The following is a 22,586-nucleotide window of genomic DNA, read 5'->3' on the forward strand; positions in this document are numbered from 1 at the left end:
ACTGGCCAGAGGTGACCAAGACAGCCATTGCCACTCAGGAAGCAGCACATATTCGGGGAAGCATTCTGATATACATAAAGATTGGGTTTTTTTTTTTTTTTGGCAGGAATGTACCAGCTGGCATGTAGATTACAGAGGAAGTGGTTAACAGAAGAGTGATTAAACGGTAAAACAGGGCCCTCAGGATGGAGATGAGAGTTACTGGCAGCCCAGATTCTAGAACAGAAGGGAGTTGACTAGAAGCCTGAGAGAGGGGAACGGCAGCCCAGAAGCAGTGACTATCAAAGTCACCTGGTCCGCTGAGTCTGCTGTGGGACAGAGGCAGGAGATGACTGGGGGTTGGGAGAAGATGTGGGGTTGGGGAGAGGGGGGTCGCATACTTTGCTAGGTGCATAGTCACTCCTTTATCATTCATAGTGCTTTGCAGGTCACCCCACTCACCTGCGCACACTTCCTGTCCTCACGCTTCCTTCCAGCCCCTTTCAGAAGCCTGCGCAGCCCTGTCTCTACTGTCTTTGAAGCGACTGTGGATCGTGCAGTGAGCAATGTGACAAGCCTCTTAGCTTGGGGTCACCAGTGCCCCTTCCTTGCATCAGGGCATCCCATGCCCTTTCTTGAGAGCGTAGGGGCTGCTACTCTGCCTCCTTTCCCTTAGGAAGTATTAGGTAGGCAGGAGTTAGAGAACATTCTAAGTGGCTCCTGGACCTGAGGACTGGTGAAGCCCGTGGCCCTGTTCTCCTTCTCCTAGCCTTGTGCTCTGGCTATTGGACCTGCTCACACTAAGATGCCAGTTTCAGAATTTTTTTCTCTGCTCCAGGCACTGAAAGGCTGGACTATCACCTGTCATCTGGCCCAAGAAATTAGGATCTTCAGTGCTTTGGAAGCACATCTCAGGGGTACTTCGAGCCCCAGGCAGCATCAGTAAAGTGTGCTGGAGGAGCTGGCTAAGGATGGTGCCTTCCTGCTCCATGCCTTTCTACACCCGTGCCTCCATCCTGAGCGGTGGGCCCAGTATCTCATTTCCAAACTGCAGTGACAAAATGACAGTGAGCCCCTTTGCAAATGTGCAGACAGTTAAAATAACAGATCCTTTGAAAGACGCTATGTTTCTTGCAATTTTCAGAGTAAACATATGAACATAAATATAATCCCGCCTTTTCAGAAAGGCTGGGCTTTAGCCAACCTGGTTTCATGGAAATAGCCATCTTTTTCTTATTTAATGTCCCGTATAAAATCCTCTAACCACAGTTAGTTGAAACACTTAATAAGAATCATGGTATTATAATTTTTCCTTCTGGGAATTGTGGTTTCCACCTAGAAATACAGTTTGGCTTTGCAGCATTTTCTTAATTGCAAGATCTCATTTCTGCCCCTAGGTAACCCTAGGCTATGGGACATTTCCTTGTGTCTGCTACCTACTTACGTGATTCCTGGAGAGACGTGTCCCCTCTTTATGCTTTTCTTTGGGGGTGAGGGAGCAAGCACTTTTTCATTTCCCTCTTTCCCAGCAATGCCTGCACCTGCATTATATATTCAAATTATCACTCTCTCTAAAATGTGAAAAATCAATGAACAAATGGATGGAATGGATTCTACTCTTAATAAGACAATTATAAACGTTGTCTGGAAAAGCCATGAGATAAATTCAAACTTGGCGGGAAACCTTCCATAGTGTATTCATGTGTAAGCCATCCCACGACACTCAGATTTCATTTATCTGTGGATGAATGAATGCAGAGTTGATCATTTCAAAGGATAAAATGTCAGAGTTCTTCAGTTTTTTTCACTCAGGCTAATTATATTAATTGTATACCTATTTTTAAAAGTTTTAGATATACAGGAAAATTGTGAAAATAGCAGTTTTCGTATAGCCTATATTCTGTTTCCCCTTTTTAGCATCTTACGTTACTATGGTACATTCATTAAAATTAATGAACCAATACTGATACATTTTTATTAACTAAAGTCTATATTATTCAGATTTCCCTTAGTTCTTTCTTAATGTATTTTTGTGCTCCAGGATTCCATCTAGGAAACCGTGTTACATTTAGTAGGCACGTCTCCTTGAGCTCCTCTTGGCTGTGACAGTTTCTCAGACCATCCTTGCTTTTTGTGACATTGACAGTTTTTAGGGATACTGGTCAAGTATTTTGTAGAATGTCCTTAAAATAGTATTTATGTGATGTTTTCCTTACAACTGGACAAGGGGTGTATGTTTTGGAGGAGGAAGAACACAGCTGAGACTCTGTTTTCATCACATATGCACACGTGTGCATATTATCAAGGACGCATACCATCAACATGGCTTATCACCTTCAATATTGACATTGATCACCTGGCTAAGAATGTGTTTGACAGGTTTCATCACTTAAAGTTACCGTTCCCCGTACTCCCTTTCCATACTGTACTCTTTGGGAGGTAGTCACTATGCACAGCTCATTCTCTATTACAAGGAAGCTGGGCTCTGTGGAGAAAAAAAATGGATTCTGTTGACAGGAAAGAAAAAATACAAGATGAGCCTGGGGAGCTCTTGTAGGACCAGAAACTAAGGAAGCGTTCAAAACACGAAAGGTTGGAATTAAGTCAAGGGAGTACAGGAGTCAGCTAAAAGACTTCCCAATGGCAAAACTGAAATAATTTCAGCAGCAAATAAATAACATTGTATTGCATTATAACCTAAAGTATAAAATACATATGCATGTGCCATACTAATGTACATAAATAATAGAAAAATGTGCAAGAAGAAACTTTGTTTTTGAAATATTCCAAATAATATATGTAGATAACCCCCTTCTAGTAAGTGGACCATATTCTCCTCACTCCCAACTCTGCTGAATGTGTGTTGGCCTTGGTTACTCACTTCCAAAGGATAGAATAGGGAAACATGGAAAACCCTTATCGCAGACTAGGATACCTTCTACAGCAGCAGTCCCCAACCTTTTGGGCACCACGGACCAGTGCTCCCATGAGAATCTAATGCCTGATGATCTGAGGTGGAGCTGAGGCGGTGATGCTAGCGCTGAGGAGTGGCTGCAAATACAGATGAAGCTTCGCTCACTCGTCCGCTACTCACTTCCTGTTCTGTGGCCCAGTTCCTAACAGGCTTTGGACCAGTACTGGTCCGAGGTCCAGGGGTTTGGGATTCCTGTCCTCCAAGATACCGGAAAGTACTCCTGAAGACCATGAAGTTCATAACAGAAAGACAGAGAAACTGGGCAGACATGACAGTTAAATCTAACGTAATATCCTGGTTGGATCCAGGAACAGAAAATAGGCATTAACAGAAAAAACTAGTGGAATCCAAATGAAGTCAGAACTTCAGTTAATTATAATGTTTCAATGTCAGTTTCTTAGCTTTGACAAATGTGTCATAGTAATGTAAGAAGTTAATAATGTTAATAATGAATAAGCTAGGTGGTGTGCAAGAATTGCGTGTACTCTCTTTGTAAACTGTTTGCAGTCATTGCAACTAGATGTACTCATCTAGTAGTATTACAATATAAGAAGTTTATTTTTTAAAAAAGAAACTAGTGTTTCTAAAATTAAGATAAAAGAAACCATCTCAAAGAGGATATTTACAGTTGCCCCTCAGTATCCACGGGAGATTGGTTCCAGGAAGCTCAAAGTCCTTAGGCGCTCAAGTCCCTTGTATAACGTGGGGTGGAACAATGCGTACAGTCGCCCTCTGCATCCACACATTCAAACAACTGTGGTTCAAAAACAGTGTTTTCAGTCCGTGGTTGGGAGTCTTAAAACCTACAGATACGGAGAACTGATTGCATTCAGCATATGATGATCAAATAAGGACTAACTGGAATGACTCATATTTTTATCAATGAACAGTGTAAGTCATAGGTGGCAGAAATAGTCTGACCTTCAAATCTAAGGAAACCGTAAAAGGTTCAGGGTTTCATTATCTTTACATGAGCCAGGTTATCAAGCAGAATCTCTTTTTATTTAGAGCAGGTGGTATTCCATATTTCTTCCCAAAATTCTTAATTTTGCAAGCAAGGCTGTTTTTGAATTTAATTTATTAAAAAAAAAGGCTTAAAATGTACTAAGCCCATTAAATATTGGTGCTTCCCCATTTTCACTGCATAGAATATGAGATATTTTTACCATGATATATGGCTCACTCTGAAGACATTACAACCGGAAATAAATACAGCCCAAGAAAGCCATAGGATATCTTATTTTTAGTTACTAGTATTGTACCAATCTGAATTTTTTTCTTTTTTTAATTGATGTATATTTAACATACACTATCCTGTTTCAGGTGTACATCATAGTGATTCAATATTTATATATATTATGAAATGATAAGTCTAGTTACCATCTGTCACCACAAAGCAATTACAATATTATTGACTATATTCCCTATACTGTACATTAGATCCTCATGATTTATTTTATGACTGGAAATTCATACTTTTTAATCTCTTTGATCTGTTTTGCCCACCCCCCAATCCCTCCCCTCTCTGGTAACCATCAGTTTGTTTCCTGTATCTGTGAGTTTATTTCTCTTTGTTTGTTTTGACTTTTAGATCCACATATAAGTGAAATCATATGGTAATTGTCTCTCCGTTTGACTTATTTCACTTAGCATAATAATACCTTCAGGTCCATCTGTATTATTGTAAACGGCAAGATTTCATTCTTTTTATGGCTGAGTAATATTCCATTACACACAAACACACACACACCCCCCACACACCCCATATTCATCTATCAATGGTTGCTTCCGTATCTTGGCTATTGCAAATAGTGCTGCAATAAATATAGGGGTTCATATATCTCTTTGAATTAGTATTTTCATTTTCTTTGAATAAGTACCCAGAAGTGGAATTGCTGGATTGTAACGTAGTTCTATTTTTAATATTTTTGAGTAATCTCTATATTGTTTTCCATAATGGCTGCAACATTCTACAATCCCACCAACAAGGATTCCCTTTTCTCCACATCCTCACCAACACTTTTTAGTTTTGGTGTTTTTGATAATAGCCATTCTGACAGGTACGAGATGATATCTCATCGTGGTATTGATTTGCTTTTCCCTGATGATTAGTGTAAATGAGCATCTTTCCATGTGCCTGTTGGCCATCTGTATGTCTTCTTTGGAAAAATGTCTGTTCAGCTCCTTTGCCCATTTAGTAATCAAGTATTTAAAATATTAAGTTGTAGAAGTTCTTTATATATTTTAGATATTAACTCCTTATCAGATGTATAATTTACAAATACCTTCTCCCATTGAGAAGGTTGCCTTTTTGTTTTGTTGATAGCTTCCTTCTCTGTTCGAAAGCGTTTTAGTTTTCTGTGATCTCATTTATTTACTTTTGCTTTTGTTGCCCGTGCGTGAGGAGACTGGTAAAAAAAAAATATTGCTAAGACTGATGTCAGAGAGCTTACTGTCTATGTTTTCTTCTAGAGATTTTATGATTTTAGGTCTTAGATTCAAGTCTTTAATCTATTTTTAATTTATTTTTGTATTTTCTGTAAGATAGTGGTACAATTTCATTCTGTTGCATGTAGCTGTGCAGTTTTCCCAGCACCATTTATTGAAGAGACTGTCTTTTCCCCATGGTATCTTCTTGCTTCCTTTGTCATAGATTAGTTTACAATATAGGCATGGGATTACTTTGGGATTCTGTATTCTATTCCATTGATCTATGTATCTGGGTTTTTTTCTGCCAGTTCCATACTATTTTGATTACTATAACTTTGTAGTTTAGTTTGAAATTGGAGAGCATGATACCTTCAGTTTTGTTCTTCTTTCTCAAGATTTCTTTGACTATTTTTGTGGTTCCATCCACATTCTAGGATTTTTGTTCTAGTTCTGTGAAAAATGCCATTGTTGTTTTGATGGGGATTGCATTGAATCCGTAGATTGCTTTGGATAGTATGGACATTTTAACATTACTTTTTCCAATCCATGAGCACAGTATATCTTTCTATTTGTGTCATCTTTAGTTCCTTTCGTTGACGTCTTATCATTTCACAGGGAATATAAGAATCACATAATGCCCAATCTCACACTTTATACTTAGAGACCTAACAAAACATATTAATACCAACCAAATAACATTTAGAAATATGTATTATGTCAGTGTAGATGCATAGAAACCACAAGGCAGTATACTGAACTATATGGAAGTGTGCTATTACAAGGAAAATGGCAATTAATTTCTTTGTGTTTTTAATATGTAACATATAGTTATGACAAGTAGGTTACAGAATATGTAATTTTGATCTTACGAATACTGTTTAGTAGAATTTGTGATGTGATCACATGAATTTCTTAAATTTTTTAATTTAAGATTAAAAATAATTATAATCTACTGAAAAAATAAGAATTTATGATTTTTTTCCTTCTCATATCAATATTCTAGTATTTGACATAAATTGCATCTTGTTAACAAAAGCCAAAAAATGAAAGTAGAGCAGCTGGAGTGTTAAGAAAACACCATAGCAAAAATCAAAGCCTTGTACTTAACTACTTAATATAATACAATTATTTCAGAAACTACCTAATTTTGAACAGTGTGAATTCTATTTTATTTATCTTTGTATGCCACTTAAAGGAAAATATAAAGAAAAATGTTGTGATGCATATTCATTTTTCCTTCTGAAATAGTGAAACTCCTTTAAGTTAAAAGAACAGAGAAGAAAACACCGTTTCAGATGAGTTTGGAAATTAAGAAAACAACATTACTCTGCCCTTTTGCATATAATTCATTCTTCTACTAAAGGGTAAATTTGACATTCTTCCAACTACCACTAAAACTGTCAGAAACCCTTGAAAATAGCATTTAAAAAATCAATAGTGCCCCCTTCACATCTTCTAAATTGGTCAATTTTGATTGCCTAGTTCCCTGAAACACTTTGGAATTCCCCTGAGTATAGAAAGCCTAAGCCATCGTTATGAAAGCCACTAAAGAGAGACACCAAATTTAGAGAGCAAGCTACTGTAGAAACATATTAAAATGTGTCCTCAGGTGCTACTTACGAGGGATACCGTGATTTTGTAAATGTATCTACCTCCTGGGCCAGTACCAATCATTATATGGAGGTGCTCGGCTTAAAAATATAATCCTCTAAATTTGCAAGCATGGGTCTTTTTTTTTTTTTTTTTTTTTTTTGATAGGGTGGTATGAAACAAATTGAGAAAACTAGATGTGATTTCCAGCCACAGGTGATATGTAAACATAGTCCTCTACCGTGGTCAGTTCTAAGAGGTCTGCTTCTTTGACTTTGCTTTGTTGCCACAAAAGGGTCCTGCCAGGCACCGTCCTCCCTGTCCTTCCCTCCACACTTTCTACTCCCCCGTCTCTCATGACAGCAGAACCATGTCACGCTCCACAAGGTGATCATGTGGTCACTATTGTGTCCGCTCTACTATAATGGCGGCCAGATTTATGAATAAGAACCATTGTGTCTGCAATACAACGAGTGAATGCAGATGGAAGGAATTCTAAAATTACCTGGGTAAAGCTGTACCATAAAAAGAGATGGGCAAATGAGATGGACTTTTAAAAACAAATTTTAACTTTAGAATAGGTTGATATACATGTCAGTTGATTTTTTTGAAAGATGTGGATTTTAGAATAACCTGTATGCCTTTTCTAAGTTTAAGATATGATACACTGAACAGGAGGTGGGAGAACTGTCCTGAGGCCGTCGTTGGAGTCATGAATCCAGCTGTGCCTACGCGAGGGCTGGCTTAGCTTTTGCAGTTAATCGGGCATATATATGTCATGGGCTGAATTGTGTTCCTGCAAAATTTGTATGTTGAAGTTCTAACCACCAATACCTCAGAATATGACTATATTTGGAGATAGGGCTTTTAAAGAGCTAATTAGGTTACAATGAGGTCATTAGGGTGGACTTTAATGCAATCTAACTTGTGTCCATATAAGAAGAACAGATTAGGACATAGACAGGCACAGAGAGAAGGCCAGGTGAAACACATGGGGAACACAGCCATCTAGCCATCTTCAAGGCAAGGAGAACGGCTTCGGAAGAAACCAACCCTGCTGACACCTTAATCTTGGACTTCTGGCCTCCAGAACTGTGATCAAATTAATTTCTGTTGTTTAAGCCCCCCAGTCTGAGATACTTTGCTATGGTAGCCCTAGCAAACTAATATAGATATTTGTTTGTTTGTATGCTTATTTATTTGTTGCATAAGAAAATTCGAGATGGTTTTCCAGTCAGTAATAACTCACTAAATGCTAAAATATTAACATAATTTACTTCATTCTTCCTTATTGAGTTGTACTGTTGGTTTTCTTCAAAATTTTCATGGTTCCTTGTTGGCCTTTCATGTTTAATGGAGTCGAAAATATAATGGAAAGATTTTCCATTATGCGTGCCCGTGTTTGCTGGAACTTCACTTTAGGCTGAACCAATAGAGAAAGAGTCATCACGCTGAGGTGCCCAGAGCGGGAGAATTTTGCTCTGGAGGGTCCTTCCCGCCCTAGTGCCCGGCTTTCTTTTAACAGTGTGTTTCAGAGCTTGCATGAAGACTTCTTTAGCGATTGGCCTGGTCGTCCCGCTTTTACATGAGGTTGGAAAAGCAATGGCAGGGATTCAGGGATTCTATTTTTAATATAACCCTTTAACTATTCTCTTTTTAGTTCTGTCTCTTCTTCTTCCACCATACCTGCTGCCTCACTTCTGGATGCTTCTGGGACTCTACCCAGCGGGCATGTTGGTTCTGTACTCTACCTTCGTCATCCCCATGGATGTGACATCCCCTGCTCTGTTTCTTCCACCAAATTTTTATATCCACTTTTAATTTTCCAGAAAAAAAATAGAATCTTTTATCGAGAGATGACTTACCCTCTTGTATGTTACTAGTGTGCCATAGGAGGCATCTTTTATATTGGCAGCAAGAGAAGAAGTATTAATGTTAGATAGTAATATCAGTGAGACCCTCTGTCCCCTAAGAGAGAGCCAGTACCAGTCAATCACCCATGAAATCTTTCGAGAATATCAGTCAACTGAGACCTCTGCTGCCCCTTTCCTCAGTCCTCTCCCTTCCCCCAACACAAGAAGACCCATTGATAGCCTAGTGAGCAGTGATGGAGGAGAGGAAGACAAGTATCTGGTGGGGAAATAAAGGAGAGACAGGCCATGTTCTCCATTCTCCATAATAGGTGTTCAGCCTGCAGCAGACTGGAACCGAAGGAGCTGTAACCTTGAACAAAGTTTCAAGGTTCACTCTCACCTATAACTAGACATTTTAATTACTAAAATGAGACTGAGTGTAATGACTTATGAAGGAATTTTATTATCTAAGAGTACCTGGAAAAAATGAGGCCTGCCTGACTGTTCACACAGTAGAAATGGAGGAGTTAAAACCGCACAGTGAACTGAACAGGTCTATGGCCAAACCTTTACTAATTGACTTTTAAAAGATGTGTCAAGAACATTTTCCTTTTACCAAATGTGTTGTAATGACAGTTGATGGATGGATTTGGTCTGAAGTTTGCTTCTTGAAAAAAGTTTAAGTATTTTGGGGTGGTCTGTGAAGTAACAATTCTTTAAGTGCATCTTTTTTTTTTCTTCTAATGTTTTATTCGTGTAGTAATATGGCGATGTTTATGCAGATGTGTAAACTGTCAGGTAAAAAAGTCTTGATTCATAGCTTTAAAAACAAAAATAAACAATTTCACATTTTACTATCAGATTGAAAATTCTGGGGTGATAAAACATTATGAAGCTGGAGCAAGATTTTAACAATTTCATTTTGTTTGCCATTTATTTGGCAAATAATAATTATCCCCCCAAAATAGTATGATTCAACAGTACATTTTTTTGTTTGTACTGAGATGATATATGTGCCATTTGTATTAGAAGTTAAATTGATTCTAATTTCTTCTTAGAATGTGAATGAGGGAGGGAGGGTAGCCATTCAAGTGTCTTGCTCACTCGATTTTCTGGGGTTTTTTGGGTTTTTTTGTTGTTGTTTTTTTTTTAAGTTTGAGGTTTAATTCCGATGTAGCCAAATTGTATGGATGAGAGGCAATGCTGTGCTTTGAGCCCACCTCAAAGGTACAGTTTTTAAAAAACAATTTTATTGAGGTGTCCTATCCTTACATACCAATAAAAGGTACTCATTATAAGTACCTGTTCAGTGAGTTCTGACAAATGTATACACTCATTTACCATCACCACTTCCAAGACGAAAAATTTTTACAGTCCCAAGAAGTTCCCTAATCCCCATTTATAGTCAATTCCTTGGACACTCGGGAGTAGGTAAAAACCAATAAGCTTTCAGTCACTCTCTTTAATTTTGCCTTACCTAGGATTTCGAAGAAACTGAATTGTCCTCTGTGTGTTTCAGGCTTCTTTTTTTTGTTCAGCATGATGTTTTTGAGAGTCTTCCGCATTGTGGTGGATATCAGTGGTTCATTCCTTTTTGTCGATGAGCAATAATTCCATTTCCCTCATTCACTTTCTGTTATTAGCAGTGATTTGTGCCTACAACACTGGGAAGAATGAGACAGGGAGATTTTATCCCCAAACATGCCGTTTATATATTGTGTAACCTTGAGTAAATTCCACTAAGCCAGGCTTTTCAATCTGTTAGACGTGGGCGATGATGGAATGTTACTTTGTAAACCCAGCAGAGGTTTACATAGGAGACCCGCAAGTACGCGATGGTGATGCCCTTTAAGCATAACGACGCCAGAAGCAGGGTGAGGAGTGACAGCTCTCCTTATGAACCCAAATAGCAAAGTGTTGAGCCTGATCCAGGAAGCCACCACTGCTGTGTTCTATTATTATCCTTCATGTCCTCATTTGTGGGAGGGTAATATTCATTGCTGTGAAAATGATCGTCCTCTCACGTACAGACGGTTGTGTTTTCAGATAGGAGACGAGCAGTAGGAGCAGTAGGATTCTTTAGGAAGCATATTTTGTATTCTTAAGCAAGTATATACTCAGATTTGTGTGGGATACAAATTAATAATAAATGGCGAAATAAATAATATATGACAGATATGTATGCAGTCTAGAAGCACACCTTTTTCAAATCATTCTAGTTGCCCTTAAAATATCATTATCTTTCTTATAGAGTATCATTTTCTCTTATGTGCTCTATATAGTATCTTAGTCATGTTAAGAGAAGACCACATGCCACATGTTTGCAGGCTGCACCAAGCTTATGGGCTCGGCTCTATGCTGTGACCTGGCCTACGCTGGAGACCTGGCAGTCCCTGGTTTCACATCTTGCAGTGGGGTGAGGCCAGAGGACTTTGCAGTTCTAGAGGGCAAATTTTGCAGTGGTTCTCCTTGTGTAAGACTCAGAAAAACCTGACCCCAGAGAGTCGTGTGTGCTGCACCTGCAGACACCAAGATCTTGTACAACAGAACCGAGACGTCTGCAGATAAAGCCAAGACCTAGGCCACTGATCCCAGTCTGAATTCCCATCATTAAATATGGCAGGAGGCCATATCAGTGCTCAGTGCCCCCTCATCGCTGAATGTAGTCCCACCATCTTCTTGGGGGAGGCAAAACCCACACCCCGTGAAGACCTGTGATCCATAATGGAGGAGGGTGCCAGAGGGTGTTGCTCACTCACACCCTTATGTCTTCTCCGTGTGGCAGGCCTGGCACCTCATGATGAAGCAGGCCCAGAGGCACTTTCAGCGCCAGTTCACTGTGGTGACAGGGGGCAGAGATTACGAGATGGGAACAGTGATGCTGTGCCCTGACCGCATCATGGGGATGTTGCGCATCGTCACCACGGAAGGGTGGATTTTCTGTGATGGACTGCCCACAGGACTCACCCTCGTAGACCATCAAGAAGCTTCACCTTGTAGACCATGAAGAAGCTCCAGCTTCAGCGGGCAAGTGGGTGGCTTCCTTCTTGGCAGAGCCACCAGCCAGACCTCCTCAGACATTGCTGAAGTCCCTTCCAGGCCTGATGTTTGGCATCCCTAATTCCAGCAAAGGTTCATTTGGGTTCATGAAGAGCAAGGTCCAGTAGCCCAGGCCAGCTTCTCTATCCATGTGGCATGGGAAGGTCCTTCTGTCATCCTCCAGTGCTCCTGCAAGTGCCTATCACTCAGCAGTTGAGGCATCCTCCTGGCTCTTCTCCTTCTGCAGTTCACTGACCACTGCAGACTTCCAGAAGGCACTGTCTATGTGGTGACCTCATGCACCACCATCCCAGTAGTACCTTGGGACTTGGATGGAAGAATCTGGGGTCCTGCTGGATGGGCTTCTTTTTGTCACCTCCTTGGGACAAATTCGCCCTTCTCACAGGAAGAAAAATCTTTCATTTATGATTATTATTAATAGGAACAATATCATAACAAGATACAGGTATCATGATAGTTAATTTTATGAGTCAACTTGACTGGGCTCAGGGAGCCCAGATAGCTGGATAATCATTATTTCTGGGTGTGTCCATGAGGGTGTTTCTGGAGAAGGTTAGTATTCGAATCAATAGTCTGAGCGGAGAAGATTTCCTCACCAACGTGTGTGGATAGCACCCGTTCCACTGAGGCCCAAATAGAACAAAAGGGTGGAGGAAGGACAAACTCGCTCTCTACTTGAGCCTGGGACATGTCTCTTCTCGTGCGCTTCGGCAGGCGTGGGCATCATCCTCAGGCCTCCAGGTTTGGGTGGGAACTACACACCTGCTCTCCGGGGTCTCCAGCTCACAGACTTGTCAGCCTTCATAATCGTGTGAGCGGGTCCCTCATAAGAAATATTGTTCTATGTATCTATACATATCCAACTGGTTCATTTTCTCTGGAAAACCCTGAATGATACAGATTTTACTACTAGAAGTAGTTCTAGAAACAGCATTTTACAGATGAGTTTTCTGACTGGTTCTGAGATTTCTATAATTGGCTCTCTAATCTGATTAGATTTAAAGATGCTAATGACTCTGCCTCCAGTAGTAAAGAGAGCACTGATCAACTGTGGTATGAACTGTTAATAGCAAGATGTGAAATATCTGTATTGGATACTCCTCATCAAGGAGTTAAGTGACTCTATTTATGGTATTTTCAAACATTATTGGAAAACTGCGGAATATAGTGGCTTTGGTGGGTTGCTCCAGACATCACTGGTGAAAGAAAAGGATGAGCTTGGGGATTCGAATTCCCAGTTTAAGCACCACATAAATGACCTCAAAGCTTCTAAATGTGTCCCGAAGGAGACCCTGTATTCCACAGGGCCAAGCTTGCTAAAACACAAACTAAAAACCTCATCTGTAAATTGGCTGAATTGCAATGCAAGTTGAAACACCGGTCTTGCAGGGCGTTCACTGGTGGGGCGAGGGCATTGACTAGGGAAGGACAAGATCTTATAAGCTGGGATGGGGACACGTGGGTAGACGCTAATGAAGCTGGGGACATTGAGCTTCTAAATTCTAATGAGTTTTCTGTGCCAGGTGGAAGTGGCCACCCTACACCCAGTGATAATGGCCTTGCCACACTCATCTGAGGAATGGAAACAGGGAAAGTCAAAATGAGACAAAGCGGACTGTTCCTACTGAGATTCAGCTGTTTTTCTTGAATAAATGTCCCCTGCAGTAGCCCCTCTGGTTAATTTCCAGAGTTTTTAAAAACTTCATTTTGTCAACTACTACCAATGTTCTCATTCTTTTATGGAAAAGGAGATTTTTGTATGGATATATTTCCACTCCGTGCTGATGTCATATAGGGTCATAGACTGATGTTATTAAAGCATGGTCACAGTCCCTTCACTTTTCTAAGTTATTTGTTTTTCAACAAGAACTTACAACTGTCTATGCTGTTCTACTTCATTAAAAAAAGTGATGGATTGTTTTGTTTGTGAAAAAAGCAAAAAAAAATGTCAGTAGCAGCATGTAATAATTACCAGCTGTTCGATAGTTGTCACATACCACGAAGAATGTATAACAATGAAGTAGGGTTCATCATTTGTATTTTTAAGTGGACATATCATATAAATTTGTACAATATTTCTCTTTTTTATGATAATTATTTAAAATGCTTAATAAATACAGCTGATCTTTTCTCACTTTAAAGTGGTAGTACAAAAAAAACGAATCCAATTCTTCACTTAGTTCCATGATTTTTATATTTCTGTTATTTCAGGAATGCCTCTTGTAACCATGACCTCTAAAGAGGAAACCTCTTTGAGAATTAGATGACTGCCGTTAAGCTTTTAATATCTCACAATAGTGCTGAATATCGCCTCTCATCTTTACTTCAAAATGTTGGTTCAATCTGTGCATGTTTATGTGCCAGCCAAGTAAACCTACCCTGATTTAGTCTGTGGAATCTTCATGACTTTTGAGTGTTCTCACCATATGCATACATCCAGGCTTAGAACCCAATTGATGTAAATGATTTCTGTCTTTTTGAAAACAGTTTACAAAGAAAATACTATTTGAAACTGTTAATCATGAAGTAGGCTGTTCAGAATCTCAATGGTGTGACCTTTCGAAAATATTTTTCACAAAATATCTGAGAAATATCTCTTTATCTGTTGTATATGCTCTTTGATAATCTATAAATATTACTGGGAACATGATTTCGAAAAAAAAAATCCTTTTTCATATAATAGCATTGAGTGAATCTCATCTTTCTCTATGGTTTACCCTAATGGTCCTTTTCAAATTTTGGTATGATTGATATAATGTTGAAAAAGATCAATATTTATCTGAAAGTTAAGACTACCTTAAAATGGCTGTAGCCTCTTCAAAGTCCCCTGACAGGAGGAAAAGAACAAGAGGAGAAACTGGAAAAAGAAACCAGTCTTAAGTAATTGAGATTAAAATGTCTTACTTTTAAAAATTTTACAGAAACGTGATTATCTCAGATCATTTCCAGGGCCTTCAAAGCTGCCTGTGTAATGGAGGCATCCAGAAGCTCAGGTATACTTGAATCTTGACCCCCAGACTTTTCTTCTCACTCGTAGATAATAGAAATCTCTGTGGCTTCCTTAAGGCATAAAGAATAGCCTCCTTTAAGAAATTAAAAAGTGTCCAGTCAAAAATATTAATCAACACTTCTGCTGTTATTGACTCCTTCCTCCAGGTGGGATGGTAGAAATGGAACTCCGTGACATGGGAAAGGGATAATAGCAGCTTCTCTCCGTGTCACTCGCCCTCCGCCTCCCCCAGACAGACACACACGCAAACTTCTAATGCCACCGTGTCTGACGAAAGCGAGGGAGGGAGAGCAGCAGACGGTAGGAAAGTTCTTAGTCAACTGGCACTGTTGTATGTTGGCTTCATTCTCTCGAGATCCGGAAGATATTTAAAGCAGATTCTCTCTCTTGCATGGGTATTTTCATAACTTCTTCAAAGCTTCCCCCAACCCGTCAATCTTCTGGTTGCATTGAGCTACAGTCTGGGTGATGTTTGCTGTGACACCTGTTGCCCCTAGTTTTTAGAACCTGCAAGCCACAAAGACTTTTGGAGTTCTGTCTTCTTCTCAAATTGTTTACTGATTCACGTGTTCAGATAGATCCAGGCTGCCTCCACTACCTCAAGGACCACCTCTGGTTCATGAAAAATAGTCACCTGTCCTATGTCCCTGCTCAGCAAAAGTGCAGGATAATTCCTAGGTAGCCAACATTTTTTGAAAACTGCCTCTTTTTTTTCTTCTTTCCTTCCTTCCTCCATAGACTTCTAAATTTCAATGGCAGGAGTCAGATCTCATTCCACCATTTTTTTCCCTTCCAGAAAGTATGAGGCACGCTTTCCATGAAACCTCACCTTCTACCCTCATGATGAAAGAGGTAGATGATATCCCTCTCTGCCCCCACACACATAAACTTATATCACCTCACATTTTCCTTCCTCTTTTGTGTTGGTGAATGGGACAAATGGCACAGATTTCTCTGAAGAAATCATTTTTATGTATCTCCTTTCTATGTAACTAAAACTCCTAACCAGATTCTACCCTCAAACTGAATATTAATTCTCAGCATTTCCTTTTGATATCCATACCTTAAACTGACTCACAACACGCTTTATTATGCAGTGTCTTTTATATCTAGGTGCTTCAATCAAAACCTTCACTGTAAATCCATTTACTTTGGGGAAACCTTAAGATTCAGAAAATCTACTTATTTAGGTTTCAAAAGGTCTCAGAAAATATAGACTCTAGCCATTCAGAAGAGGACTTTTTCAGTTATTGAGTTTGAAAACAGTTATGATGTAAAGGTCATTAAGTCAATCAATTAAAGACTTCCTAGATTAGCTCCTTATAAACATATGCAGAAAAGCAAAACTTGTTCTTCCCCATAGCCTTTTCACAATTTACATCAGTATAATTTCTTGGGGTTAAATCAGGTACATATTTTCCTCACATTCAGCTAGAAGCTCCTTGCCATCTCTCTCACCCCCATCTTATTTTTCCACATATACCAACACACGCTCTTCCTTCTTCTGGTGCTCTATTCCAACTATAGAGACTGCTCATTATTTGGGTAAGATTCAGAGCAAAACTGAAACTAAATGATTTGCAATCTCTGTTTACCCTTGATAAACAGTTTTTTCCACGGCACCTTCAAGCTTAGTAGAAAAGGCAGACTTAATTAGTAAAAGTTACAAATAACACTGAACAAAATAGTCATTTCCAGCCTTCTGTGAATCTTTCAAAGATTACGTTAAAAAGCCAGTTTTGTCTGCAACAACTTAAGCCAAGAAAGGCTTTTTTATTTATTCAGCATATTCCTATTTTCTCCTCAGTCTAAGCTAATTTACCTTAAAGTACTGTTATCAGTGGTCCTCATTTATGCATGTGGTAAACACAGTGATTCCAGGGTGTAAGCTCTGTTCGATATAACAAAATATCTCTAACCCCAAAAAATCTAGACAAATAAAAAGACAATAGCTCCTAGAGAAGACTCTTCCAGAAATCTCTCTCATTTTCTGTCCCTCTAACTCTTCTCATTCCTCCCAACATTATTTAATAACAGATCCCAATATTTTACTGTGCCCATCGTCGCTAATGCTTGTCCCCACTTTCTTGTCAGCTAGGTAAAAGTTCTAATAATATGTTCTTTTTTAGATGTAGAGAGAGATTCTGTGTGGTAACTCCAAAAATATATATATGTATTTTTGAAATGGGAAAGTCTATATTCTAATTTTGGAAGAGGTGGCATATATCTAAATATAAGATTCAAGATGATCTTGGGTACTGCGATATTCATTGTGGCACTATTTATAATAGCAAAAATTTGATAGCAACCTAAAGGCTTAGCAGGAGGAGATTAGCTAAATTACTATACAATCATGGTACAAAATCTGCAACCATTCAAATCAAGTTTTTCAAGGATACTTAATAATATAGGAACATATCTCATTGTTTACATTCTGTGACAAAATTAATTAAACTGTGCTTTTCCATGTAATGGAAAATTATAGAGTCTTAAAATATTGTTTCTGAAGATTACTTAGTAACATGGGAAAATGTTTATGATATTACTTTAAGCAGAAAAGCATAATGTTCACTTGTACAAAATGCTTGTTTATGCATAGAACAAATCCTGAAGAGAAGTATGTGTGAATGTTAAACACTGCTTTAAGATGAGTGATGAGGATGTGCATATATTTTTATTCCGCGCTCCCCCCCCGCCCCTTAATATGTAGTTGAAAATTTCTACAATGGAAAAGTATAATATATTTTATATTTCTAAGACTAAATACAAATACTGTAGAGAATTCAAGTGGAATGAGTTTGAGGAGATGTCTTTGTTTGGCATTTCGAAGGTAATGGAAGACCTTAGCCAGAACATTTTCAGTGAAGTTGATGAGGGTGGAAGTCACTTTGCTGTAGATTAAAATTTAAAATGGGAAGATAAATATGCTAGTGGATTTAAAGCCTATTTCCAAACAGCTTGGCTATGAAAGGATGGAGGAAGATGAAACAGTAGCCGAAGAGGGACTTTTAGTTTACAAAAGGGCTGTATCTATATTTTAATAGGAGATACTAGAGTATACTCAAGCAAACACAGTGAATATAGGTTAAAAGCCTCAATTTTCTCTATGAAGAAAGAGGGGAAATTATGAGCAGAGCAGAGTGGCTGGTGACAGGGTGCGTTCTGTGAGGGTCATAATAAAGAATTAAAACCGTCGCTGTGATGAAGAGCACGGGGAGCTGACCAACGGGCATAACAATATTGCTGAGCGGCACTGAAGGCCAGCTGCCACTGGGTGCCTAGAAAGCGTGATGACACCAATCTGCTCAAATGTGAGATTTAATCTAACAGTCTGCAGGCGGCTGGGTACAGAGCGGAAAAGGTGGATAACTGGGCCAATTCAGAGTTAAGAGATTAGAAGTTTTGGAAGGAAAATGGGACAAAAAATATATAACTCTTGTGCAACTTCAGTGATATGGGAGCTGAGGGAGATGGGTGGGGATTATTCCTTTATTTTAAAAAAAAATGTTGAGGCGTATAGCACTCAGATCAGATAATTTATAGCATCCTCGAGAGTGACCTGATGAACTCAGGTCACTGGACAGTCTTGGGTCTCTTAATTGCTAATAGGTCTAGTTCATTATCTTCGCTTAGTTGGCAGGGTTTTGTCGTAAACAGGGAACATTGTCCAGGCTCACTTGCTTATATTTATTTACTTCTGGGGATAAAGTTGCTGAGAGGAGGCTGGTAAGTGCTCCCTGCAGCCTTGCAGGTAAAGGGGGCTCCAGAAAGAGAGAAGACCTGCAAGGCTCTGCCTCTAACTGGTTACTACTTTCTCTGAGCACCATCGTCATAATCAGGTCTTATGTCAGCTGTGAGCAGGAATATTTGTGAAGACTGAAAGTTGATATTTCTGTCTGGTTAGAGGAAATAACATAGAAGGACAGTGTCTTTTAAAATATATATGTGTAAATATACATTTTCTCATTAGTATGATACAATAATCCACTTAAGTTTCAATTACATCAGAAATAAGACAAGATTTATATTCTGTATCATCAAGAAAATTACTTTTAACCATTGCTGCCACAGCATCTCTAGGCTGTATGGTTCTTTCTAATCACATAGTCAAAGGGATGTAGTAGGTTCATTATAAGCATCTACATAGTAGGTTACGATGAGATGGAAGATCAGCACTTATTTTTTAAAAGTGTACTGTGGGATAGATTATGACCTCATAGTATGAGGGAGGCTACTATAACATAGATAATGATTAGTATTATAGATCAATTTTTCCCATCTCATTTTGGACACCTCTGTACCTATTCAGTGATATAACTAATAAGAGATCCTATGAGTTTTCAAAATCAGCCATGTCCTGCGAGTAAAATTAATAAATGCTTCATAAACAAATAGGGAGGAAAGGAAAATACTATGTGCACTTTAACATCTTCAAATCAATATTTGTACTGAATTTTCACAAATAAGCTAGGATATGTCTTGGAAAATGCCCTTAAAGGGAAGTGTTATGATTGGCACTATTTTAAAGGAAAACGAACAAAAATAGAGAGGTAAAACGCTCATGCTAGAGAGAATACGCCCACCAGGACCTAACCATCAGATTTTATGCAGTATATCTGCACCCTTTCCTAATCCAACCCATCATGTCTTTTATATAGCAGGCCCTCACCAGGAGACTCTTAGCAGGGTTCCCCAGTACAGCTGGTTTTTGCATTTATCCCAAGAGAGAAAGAAATGTTTTAAAAGGAAACTTTTCTTCAAAGACTTTTTCTTTTTTAATCTCCAGAGACCATTGTAATAGGGCCATGACTTTGTCATATGTTCTCATCTGCTCTAAAAGATTCCCTTGACAAAAAAACAAAGCCATCCCTCAGCTCCTTGTGCCCATTCACCTTCGTGGGTCCAAAGATATACTCTTACAGTTGTAGTTTCTCTTGATACAAATGAGTTCAACTGATCCTTCACTGGACTAAGTGTCAAAATCTATACCCCAACCATCCTTCTTGAGCTAATGGTTCCCTACAAAGGTCCTCTCATCTCCCATTGGATTCTATCACTTCTCCTGAATTCATCACTAACTTGGTATTCAACTGACCTTAGTTTAGATTCTAGATCTGTCATTATTGTTTGTATGATTTGGAACATATCACTTCTGTGTACCTTAATATTCATATCAAAATATATTGTTTAAGAAAAAGGATGGTAGTAAGGATTGAAATAGATATTGTGAGTGAAGATTCTTATATATATTTATAGATATATATATAGCCACCCTAACTATATGTAATAATATTATGTGTCAATAAAGAATCTTATGTGTCAACAAAGAATACGTATATGTGTATATATATATATATGTGTGTGTGTGTGTGTGTGTGTATATATATAATATGTCAACTAAGAATACGTGTGTGTGTATATATATATATATATGTATACACACACACACACACACACACGGTGGCTATATGATAAATGCAAACTGGAAAGGACAGAAATACAAAGTTGTGATTTTTAAGAGAAATATTACATTGAAATTTTAAAAATTGACAGTAGGATAAAGTGAAAAACAATGAGGTTTACCATAGGGCTGTCACGTCTTAAGATAGTCATGTCTTAAAAAATAGTGTCATAGTTTGCTTTCATATTCATGATGACAATTCAAAATTCAGACATTATGCTGTATAAGCTTTGGCAAACTGGAATTGATGTGTATTTCACCTTTAAGTCAGTGAAAATTTTTTTTTTAAAGCAATCTATGATTAACCTCAAGTGAAAACATAAAAAATGTAATAGCTATAATTCTCACGATCATGAATAGAGCCTTACATGTATGGGCAAGAAATTACTCTCTGTCACACATTCCTCTAAATGTTTTACGTGTACCACCTCGTTTAATCATTACACGAACCTTATGATCTTAGTAATGTCATCAGCACCATTTCACAGGTAACAAAACTGAAGCTCAGTGAGTATGTGTGACTTGTCTAATACACTTCGGAGACAAAAAAGTAGCAAACGCAGAACTGGAAATTTACTTTCTCACTGCAAAGTGTGTGTCATCTGTCACCAGATGGGCTCCCTTTCTCTGCCCCTTCTGGCCAGTGGTGAGCCAGAACTGGTTCTAGTGGCTTGCAAGAGTCAATTGTTAAGTTGTCAGGAATTTTGTGAGGTGGTGTTAAACACAGTTAGTTTAAAATTCACCATAGTGGGGATATTTACACCACAGAAATAGGCCAATGTTACAAATCACAGACCCCCCCTCCCTGCCACCAAAGCCAGTTGTTAAACATTTACCATCATACCACTGAATTAAAGTTGTTTACACTCTAAAGTATACGAAGATTCTTTGCAGATCTTACTTAAATCTGCCCATGTCTTGGTAAGTATGTCTTTGTTAGTCATTCTTCAGTCAGTCCTTTTGAGTGTGTCACCCTTTTTCTTATCAAGGACATATTTAACCAATGTTTGGGCAAACAGTAGCTGGTTCTAGATTTTAATACCTTAAGTGATGCTCAAGAAAATTGAGCAATGAAAGATGTCTTTACATCAAGTGAATCTGTGATATTAATCATTAATATGTTAATGTTTTCCTCCTGCCTCTGACTTTTTTTTAACAATTTCCTAGAGGAGACTTTTTTTAGATGTTGAAGTGAATTATTTATAACAGCTTGATCTTAACTGAACATTTTGGGGTGACCATTGGGCTTGATAGTAGGTCTCTGTAATAACCTGGAATGCTTTCACTTTTTAAATTTATACATTGAAAGTTCGTTTCATGTATATATCTGCAAGGTTATTACCTCTAGCATGAGTAAAAGTCATCATTGTGGTTGATAGGTATATAGTTTATTAAAGCTGCAGCTGCTTTTTATACTGCCTTGTCATCAATTTCCACTGGCTGAATTTATATACTGTCCAATTTTCTCAGTCCAACTTTTGCAGTAAACACTGTCCAACTTTTAAATACATGCTTGATGGCCCACCGTATATTAATATGGGTAAATCAACCACGGGGAGACAAAAGAGACACACGTATTAATAAGTTATAAATATGTAACAAATAGATTAATATTCTATTCCATTAAAATTAATCTTTACATCTAAGGGAAAGGACAGAACACTGTAGCATGCCCTGCGATGAACAGATGGTGAAAGTAATGGAATCAATTTGTAGTGATTTACCTACCTTCTTCCTATTCCTCATGTCCTTTCCTTGAGATGAACTTGTTTGGAGAATCCTGTACCTTCAAAACTCCTCCTTAGTAATTGCAGAAAAATGAGTCCTTACACTAAATGATCATGTGGGTTTTAGTCACAAGCATAGGAACCCCATAGGATGAGAGGTTTGTGAGCAGAGAATAAGGCATAGCAATATTTGTTTTTTTCAAGTAAGTTTTAGGAGGAGAGTAAAGACTTTGCACAAATAATGTCTCAAAGCTGAAATGAGCTTATTTTAGTATCGTATTATTATTGAACGAAGTTCAGAAATCCACGCCAAACCTTGTTGATAGAAAACAAACTTAAGGTGTTACTTTTTAACAGCACTGCTACCAGAACTTACTTAAAAAGGCTCAAGACCATGTACTCAATTGAAATTTTTTTATCTCTTGCCATTTTAATTTTAAGGACAATGTCTGGAGTATTGGTTAGCTTTGTGTCCACCCTCTCCCCCTTTCCAAATATACTG

Source organism: Pteropus medius, unplaced genomic scaffold (genome assembly GCF_902729225.1).
Source record: "Pteropus medius unplaced genomic scaffold, Ma_sr-lr_union100, whole genome shotgun sequence".
In the NCBI taxonomy this organism is placed as follows: Eukaryota; Metazoa; Chordata; class Mammalia; order Chiroptera; family Pteropodidae; genus Pteropus; species Pteropus medius.